A 9,618-nucleotide genomic window follows, 5' to 3' on the forward strand; every position below is an offset into this window, starting at 1 on the left:
GTAGATTCAGCTGTTTTAGGGAAATGTCGTTTAGTCACATTTTTTCCATACTATAGCCTTGCTTTTTTGGTCAGTTTTTCAACACGCTATATTAAGCTATTTTAGACTGTTTTTGCATCATTCTATGCTATGGTGTGTCTCGACACGCTCTTTAATGTAGTTTTTAGTAGATTCAGCTGTTTTAGGGAAATGTCGTTTAGTCACATTTTTTCCATACTATAGCCTTGCTTTTTTGGTCAGTTTTTCAACACGCTATATTAAGCTATTTTTGAATCACTGTATGCTATGGCGTGTCTTGGCACACTCTTTTATGTAGTTTTTGTTAGTTTTCAGCTGTTTTTGGGAAACGTCAGTTTTTGACTTTTTTCGCATTACCATAGCCTTGCTTTTTTGGTCATTTTTTGACATGCCATATTAAGCTGTTTTCACTGTTTTTGCATCATTCTATGCTTTGGCTTGTCTCAGCACACTCTTTTATGTAGTTTTTCGTAGTTTTCAGCTGTTTTTTGGGGGAAAAAAATTATGCAAAACACACTAATTTGGCATGTCCAAAAAAAAAAACCAAACATAGAAGGGTATAGTATGGCAAAAATGTCAAAAAATGACATTTCTCAAAAACAGCTGAAAACTACTAAAAACGTCATAAAAGAGCGTGTTGAGACAAGCCATAGCATAGAAAGATGCAAAAAGAGCCAAAAACAGATTAATATGGCATATTGAAAAATTGACCCAAAAAGCAAGGCTATAGTAGGCAAAAATGTCAAAAAGTGACATTTCCCAAAAACAGCTGAAAACTGCTAAAAACGTCAGAAAATAGTGCTGAGACAAGACATAGAATAGAATATTGCAGAAGCAGTGAAAAACAGCTTTGACATGTAGAAAAAATGACATAAAAAGCAAGGCTATAGAATAGCAAAAATGTCAAAAAATATCATTTCCCCAAAACAGGTGAAAACTGATAAAAACTTCAGAAAAGAGCATGTTTAGACAAGCCATAGCATAGAATGACGCAAAAAAAGAGCCAAAAACAGCATAATTTGACATGTCGAAAAAATGACCAAAAATGCAAGGCTATAGTATGGCAAAAATGTCAAAAAATGACATTTCCACAAAACAGGTGAAAACTCATAAAAACTTCATGAAAGAGCCTGCCGAGACAAGCCATAGCATAGAATGATGCAAAAAAAGCCAAAAACAACTTAATGTGGCATGTAGAAAAAATGACCAAAAATGCAAGGCTATAGTATGGCAAAAATGTTAAAAAATGACATTTCCCAGAAATTGCTGAAAACTGCTAAAAACAACACTAAAGAGCCTGCCGAAACAAGCCATAGCATAGAATGATGGAAAAAGAGCCAAAAACAGCTTAATATCGCATATTGAAAAAATGACCAAAAAAGCAAGGCTATAGTATGGCAAAAATGTCAAAAAAGGACATTTCCCCAAAATCTGCTGAAAACTACTAAAAACTACATAAAAGAGCGTGCCGAGTCAGGCCATAGCATAGAATGATGAGGAAAAAAAAGCCAAAAACAGGATAATTTGGCAATGTCAAAAAAATGACCAAAAAAGCAAGGCTATAGTATGGCAAAAATGTCAAAAAAGGACATATCCCAAAATCTGCTGAAAACTACTAAAAACCACAGAAAAGAGCGTGCCGAGTCAGGCCATAGCATAGAATGATGAAAAAAAAGACAAAAACAGCATAATTTGACATGTTGAAAAAATGACCAAAAAAGCAAGGCTATAGTATGGCAAAAATGTCAAAAAAGGACATATCCCAAAATCTGCTGAAAACTACTAAAAACTATATAAAAGAGCGTGCCGAGTCAGGCCATAGCATACAATAATGCGAAAAAAGCCAAAAACAGCATAATTTCACATGTCGAAAAAAAGACCAAAAAGCAAGGCTATAGCATGGCAAAAATGACAAAAAATGACATATCCCAAAATCAGCTGAAAACTACTAAAAACCACTGAAAAGAGCGTGCCGAGTCAGGCCATAGCATAGAATGATGCAAAAAAAGACAAAAACAGCATAATTTGACATGTCGAAAAAATGACCAAAAAATCAAGGCTATAGTATAGCAAAAATGTCAAAAAATGACATTTACCAAAAATTGCTGAAAACTGCTCAAAACAACACTAAAGAGCCTGCCGAGACAAGCCATAGCATAGAATGATGGAAAAAGAGCCAAAAACAGCTTAATATTGCATATTGAAAAAAATGACCAAAAAAGCAAGGCTATAGTATGGCAAAAATGTCAAAAAATGACATATCTCAAAATCGGCTGAAAACTACTAAAAACTTCATTAAAGAGAGTGCCGAGACATGCCATAGCATAGAATGATGCAAAAAAAGCCAAAAAAAGCTCAATATGGCATGTCGAAAAAAATGCCCCAAAAGCAAGGCTATAGTATGGCAAAAATGTCAAAAAAGGACATATCCCAAAATCTGCTGAAAACTACTAAAAACTATATAAAAGAGTGTGCCGAGTCAGGCCATAGCATAGAATGATGCAAAAAAAGCCAAAAACAGCATCATTTGACATGTCGAAAAAATGACCAAAAACGCAAGGCTATAGTATGGCAAAAATGTCAAAAAATGACATTTCCCAAAAATTGCTGAAAACTGCTAAAAACAACAACAAAGGGAGTGCCGAGACAAGCCATAGCAGAGAATGATGCGAAAAAAAGCCAAAAACAGGATCATTTGGCAATGTCGAAAAAATGACCAAAAAAGCAAGGCTATAGTATGGCAAAAATGTCAAAAAAGGACATATCCCAAAATCTGCTGAAAACTACTAAAAACTATATAAAAGAGCATGCCGAGTCAGGCCATAGCATAGAATGATGCAAAAAAAGCCAAAAACAGGATAATTTGGCAATGTCGAAAAAAATGACCAAAAACGCAAGGCTATAGTATGGCAAAAATGTCAAAAAAGGACATATCCCAAAATCTGCTGAAAACTACTAAAAACTATATAAAAGAGCATGCCGAGTCAGGCCATAGCATAGAATGATGCAAAAAAAAAGCCAAAAACAGTTTAATATGGCATGTTGAAAAAATGACCAAAAAAGCAAGGCTATAGTATGGCAAAAATGTCAAAAAGGACATTTCCCAAAAATTGCTGAAAACTGCTAAAAACAACACTAAAGAGCCTGCTGAGACAAGCCATAGCATAGAATGACGAAAAAAACAGCCAAAAACAGCTTAATATGGCATGTCGAAAAACTGACCAAAAACGCAAGGCTATAGTATGGCAAAAATGTCAAAAAATGGCATTTCCCAAAAATTGCTGAAAACTGCTAAAAACAACACTAAAGAGCCTGCCGAGACAAGCCATAGCATAGAATGATGGAAAAAGAGCCAAAAACAGCTTAATATCGCATATTGAAAAAAATGACCAAAGAAGCAAGGCTATAGTATGGCAAAAATGTCAAAAAGGACATTTCCCAAAAATTGCTGAAAACTGCTAAAAACAACACTAAAGAGCCTGCTGAGACAAGCCATAGCATAGAATGACGAAAAAAACAGCCAAAAACAGCTTAATATGGCATGTCGAAAAACTGACCAAAAACGCAAGGCTATAGTATGGCAAAAATGTCAAAAAATGGCATTTCCCAAAAATTGCTGAAAACTGCTAAAAACAACACTAAAGAGCCTGCCGAGACAAGCCATAGCATAGAATGATGGAAAAAGAGCCAAAAACAGCTTAATATCGCATATTGAAAAAAATGACCAAAGAAGCAAGGCTATAGTATGGCAAAAATGTCAAAAAGGACATTTCCCAAAAATTGCTGAAAACTGCTAAAAACAACACTAAAGAGCCTGCCGAGACAAGCCATAGCATAGAATGATGGAAAAAGAGCCAAAAACAGCTTAATATCGCATATTGAAAAAAATGACCAAAGAAGCAAGGCTATAGTATGGCAAAAATGTCAAAAAATGGCATTTCCCAAAAATTGCTGAAAACTGCTAAAAACAACACTAAAGAGCCTGCTGAGACAAGCCATAGCATAGAATGACGAAAAAAACAGCCAAAAACAGCTTAATATGGCATGTCGAAAAAATGACCAAAAACGCAAGGCTATAGTATGGCAAAAATGTCAAAAAATGGCATTTCCCAAAAATTGCTGAAAACTGCTAAAAACAACACTAAAGAGCCTGCCGAGACAAGCCATAGCATAGAATGATGGAAAAAGAGCCAAAAACAGCTTAATATCGTGACATTGAAAAATGACCAAAAAAGCAAGGCTATAGTATGGCAAAAATGTCAAAAAAGGACATGTCCCAAAATCTGCTGAAAACTACTAAAAACTATATAAAAGAGCGTGCTGAGTCAGGCCATAGCATAGAATGATGCAAAAAAAGACAAAAAAAGCATAATTTGAAATGTCGAAAAAATGACCAAAAAAGCAAGGCTATAGTATGGCAAAAATGTCAAAAAATGACATTTCCCAAAAATTGCTGAAAACTGCTAAAAACAACAACAAAGGGCGTGCCGAGACAAGCCATAGCAGAGAATGATGCAAAAAAAAGCCAAAAACAGGATAATTTGGCAATGTCGAAAAAAAGACCGAAAAAGCAAGGCTATAGTATGGCAAAAATGTCAAAAAATGACATTCAAATCAAATCAATCAAATCTTTATTTGTATGGCACTTTTCATACAAAGAGTAACACAAAGTGCCTAACAGAGATTAAAAAAAATAACAGAAATGAAAAACATCAAAGAAAATCAAGAAAAATACAGACAGCCTGACCCTCCCACCCCCACATATACGTACGCAACAAAACACACACATTCATGTAGATATTCCCACACATATTCGCAAAGGCACCCGAACACCCCCCCTTACCACCCACACACACGCACACATACACCAACACACACCAATTGTTACTAAAGAGACATGGCTAGAGAGACATGGCTAGGCACTGAGACCTGAGGCGAGGCGACATTCCCCCAAAATCTGCTGAAAACTACTAAAAACCACAGAAAAGAGCGTGCCGAGACAAGCCATAGCAGAGAATGATGCAAAAAAAGCCAAAAACAGGATAATTTGGCAATGTCGAAAAAATGACCAAAAAAGCAAGGCTATAGTATGGCAAAAATGTCAAAAAATGACATTTCCAAAAAATTGCTGAAAACTGCTAAAAACAACAACAAAGAGCCTGCTGAGACAAGCCATAGAATAGAATGATGAAAAAAACAGCCAAAAACAGCTTAATATGGCATGTCGAAAAAATGCCCCAAAAGCAAGGCTATAGTATGGCAAAAATGTCAAAAAAGTACTTGTCCCAAAATCTGCTGAAAACTGCTAAAAACTATATAAAAGAGCGTGCAGAGTCAGGCCATCGCATACAATAATGCAAAAAAAGCCAAAAACAACATAATTTGACATGTCGAAAAAATGACCAAAAAAGCAAGGCTATAGTATGGCAAAAATGTCAAAAAATGACATTTCCTAAAAACAGCTGAAAACTGATAAAAACTTCATAAAAGAGCATGTTTAGACAAGCCATAGCAAAGAATGATGCAAAAAAAAGCCAAAAACAGCTTAATATGGCATGTCGAAAAAATGACCAAAAAAGCAAGGCTATAGTATGGCAAAAATGTCAAAAAATGACATTTCCCCAAAACAGGTGAAAACTGCTAAAAACAACAACAAAGAGCGTGCCGAGTCAGGCCATAGCATAGAATGATGAAAAAAAAGTAAAAAACAGCGTAATGTCGCATATTGAAAAAATGACCAAAAAAGCAAGGCTATAGTATGGCAAAAATGTCAAAAAAGGACATATCCCAAAATCTGCTGAAAACTACTAAAAACTACATAAAAGAGTGTGCCGAGTCAGGCCATAGCATAGAATGATGCAAAAAAAAGCCAAAAACAGTTTAATATGGCATGTTGAAAAAATGACCAAAAAAGCAAGGCTATAGTATGGCAAAAATGTCAAAAAAGGACATATCACAAAATCTGCTGAAAACTACTAAAAACTATATAAAAGAGCATGCTGAGTCAGGCCATAGCATAGAATGATGCAAAAAAAGACAAAAAAAGCATAATTTGGCAATGTCGAAAAAATGACCAAAAAAAGCAAGGCTATAGTATGGCAAAAATGTCAAAAAATGACATTTCCCAAAATCTGCTGAAAACTACTAAAAACTACATAAAAGAGCGTGTCGAGTCAGGCCATAGCATACAATCATGCAAAAAAAGCCAAAAACAGCATAATTTGGCAATGTCGAAAAAATGACCAAAAAAGCAAGGCTATAGTATGGCAAAAATGTCAAAAAATGACATTTCCTAAAAACAGCTGAAAATTGATAAAAACTTCATAAAAGAGCATGTTTAGACAAGCCATAGCAAAGAATGATGCAAAAAAAAGCCAAAAACAGCTTAATATGGCATGTTGAAAAAATGACCAAAAAAGCAAGGCTATAGTATGGCAAAAATGTCAAAAAATGACATTTCCAAAAAATTGCTGAAAACTGCTAAAAACAACAACAAAGAGCCTGCCGAGACAAGCCATAGCATAGAATGATGCAAAAAAAGCCAAAAACAGCATAATTTGGCAATGTCGAAAAAATGACCAAAAAAGCAAGGCTATAGTATGGCAAAAATGTCAAAAAATGACATTTCCAAAAAATTGCTGAAAACTGCTAAAAACAACAACAAAGAGCCTGCTGAGACAAGCCATAGAATAGAATGATGAAAAAAACAGCCAAAAACAGCTTAATATGGCATGTCGAAAAAATGACCAAAAAAGCAAGGCTATAGTATGGCAAAAATGTCAAAAAATGACATTTCCCAAAATCTGCTGAAAACTACTAAAAACTACATAAAAGAGCGTGTCGAGTCAGGCCATAGCATACAATCATGCAAAAAAAGCCAAAAACAGCATAATTTGGCAATGTCGAAAAAATGACCAAAAAAGCAAGGCTATAGTATGGCAAAAATGTCAAAAAATGACATTTCCTAAAAACAGCTGAAAACTGATAAAAACTTCATAAAAGAGCATGTTTAGACAAGCCATAGCAAAGAATGATGCAAAAAAAAGCCAAAAACAGCTTAATATGGCATGTCGAAAAAATGACCAAAAAAGCAAGGCTATAGTATGGCAAAAATGTCAAAAAAGGACATATCACAAAATCTGCTGAAAACTACTAAAACAACAACAAAGAGCGTGCCGAGTCAGGCCATAGCATAGAATGATGAAAAAAAAAGCCAAAAACAGTTTAATATGGCATGTTGAAAAAATGACCAAAAAAGCAAGGCTATAGTATGGCAAAAATGTCAAAAAAGGACATATCACAAAATCTGCTGAAAACTACTAAAAACTACATAAAAGAGCGTGCCGAGTCAGGCCATAGCATAGAATGATGAAAAAAAAAGACAAAAACAGGATAATTTGGCAATGTCGAAAAAATGACCAAAAAAGCAAGGCTATAGTATGGCAAAAATGTCAAAAAATGACATTCAAATCAAATCAATCAAATCTTTATTTGTATGGCACTTTTCATACAAAGAGTAACACAAAGTGCCTAACAGAGATTAAAAAAAATAACAGAAATGAAAAACATCAAAGAAAATCAAGAAAAATACAGACAGCCTGACCCTCCCACCCCCACATATAAATGCAACAAAAACACACACATTCATGTAGATATTCCCACACATATTCAAGCAAAGGCACCAACACCCCCTTACCACCCACACACACGCACACATACACCAACACACACCAATTGTTACTAAAGAGACATGGCTAGAGAGACATGGCTAGGCACTGAGACCTGAGGCAAGGCGACATTCCCCCAAAATCTGCTGAAAACTACTAAAAACTACATAAAAGAGCGTGCCGAGTCAGGCCATAGCATAGAATGATGCAAAAAAAGCCAAAAACAGCATAATTTGGCAATGTAGAAAAAATGACATAAAAAGCAAGGCTATAGTATGGCAAAAATGTCAAAAAATGACATTTCCAAAAAATTGCTGAAAACTGCTAAAAACAACACGAAAGAGCCTGCTGAGACAAGCCATAGCATAGAATGATGAAAAAAAAGCCAAAAACAGCTTAATATGGCATGTCGAAAAAATGACCAAAAAAGCAAGGCTATAGTATGGCAAAAATGTCAAAAAATGACATTTCCCAAAATCTGCTGAAAACTACTAAAAACTACATAAAAGAGCGTGTCGAATCAGGCCATAGCATACAATCATGCAAAAAAAGCCAAAAACAGCATAATATGGCATGTCGAAAAAATGACCAAAAAAGCAAGGCTATAGTATGGCAAAAATGTCAAAAAATGACATTTCCCCAAAACAGGTGAAAACTGCTAAAAACAACAACAAAGAGCGTGCCGAGTCAGGCCATAGCATAGACTGATGCAAAAAGAGCCAAAAACAGCTTAATATCGCATATTGAAAAAATGACAAAAATGACAAATGTCAAAAATTGACGTTTCCCAAAAATAGCTTAAAACTATTAAAAACTATATGAAATAGCGTGCCGAGACACGCCATAGCATATGTTATGGCCCTGATCCGTGAGCTCTAAACCCTCTACTCTCGTGGCATGTGGATGCATGTATGTGTGTGTGTCTAACTATCCAATTGAGTTACAGCTGTCCCCAGAAGGCGTGTCCTTCCTTGTGGCTTGTGATTGTTGCAGCTGGTCGGTGCGGGGTTCCACCAGTCCAGGAGGGATGGCGGTTATGTCGTTAAGTCCGTGTGCTCTACTGATGGCGGCAGACAGCACCTGTATCTCCATGTCGCTAAGTTTTTGCTTGTGAATTGTGTAAAGTGTAAGAAAACTCGATTCCTGTGCGTGTCCCAGATTTGGGCCAGTGTAACAATGAAATACTGATTTTGTACTGCACTCACCATAGGTGTTGTCACTGTTTAGTTTCACTAGGTTCAGGGGTGCTGGTCGTTTGTCTTTCTGTTTTTCACTGAGTCAATAGAGTAGTTAGTTAGGTTTTGTTTTAGAGATATTTGCGTTATTTGTCACTGTAATCTTTAGTCAGTTCCAGTTTTGCTTTAAGGAGTCCTCTTTATGTTAGATTTATTTCATTGTTTTGACAGCACCTTATCTGTTTTGCACTTAATATCCACGTCCTTTTTTTTAATAAATACACCTTAATTAACAATTCCCTCCAACGATTGTGTGTGTGTAACTTCCCTTTTCCTTTTTCCTTCCGTTTGTGACAGCATAGAATTATAAACCAATAGCCAAAAACAGCTTAATATGGCATGACAAAAAATGACCAAAAAAGCAAGGCTATAGTATGGCAAAAATTTACATTTCTCAAAATTAGCTGAAAACTGCTAAAGACAACAACAAACGGCGTGCCAAGCACATGCCATAGCATAGAATGATGCAAAAACAGCCAAAAACAGCTTAATATGGCATGTCGAAAAAATGACCAAAAAAGCAAGGCTATAGTATGGCAAAAATGTCAAAAAATGACATTTCCCCAAAACAGCTGAAAACTGATAAAAACTTCATAAAAGAGTATGTTTAGACAAGCCATAGCAAAGAATGATGCAAAGACAGCCAAAAACAGCTTAATATGGCATGTCGAAAAAATGACCAAAAAAAGCAAGGCTAT

This window comes from Plectropomus leopardus, chromosome 1, assembly GCF_026936395.1.
Source record: "Plectropomus leopardus strain MGB_pleo_1.0 chromosome 1, ASM2693639v1, whole genome shotgun sequence".
In the NCBI taxonomy this organism is placed as follows: Eukaryota; Metazoa; Chordata; class Actinopteri; order Perciformes; family Serranidae; genus Plectropomus; species Plectropomus leopardus.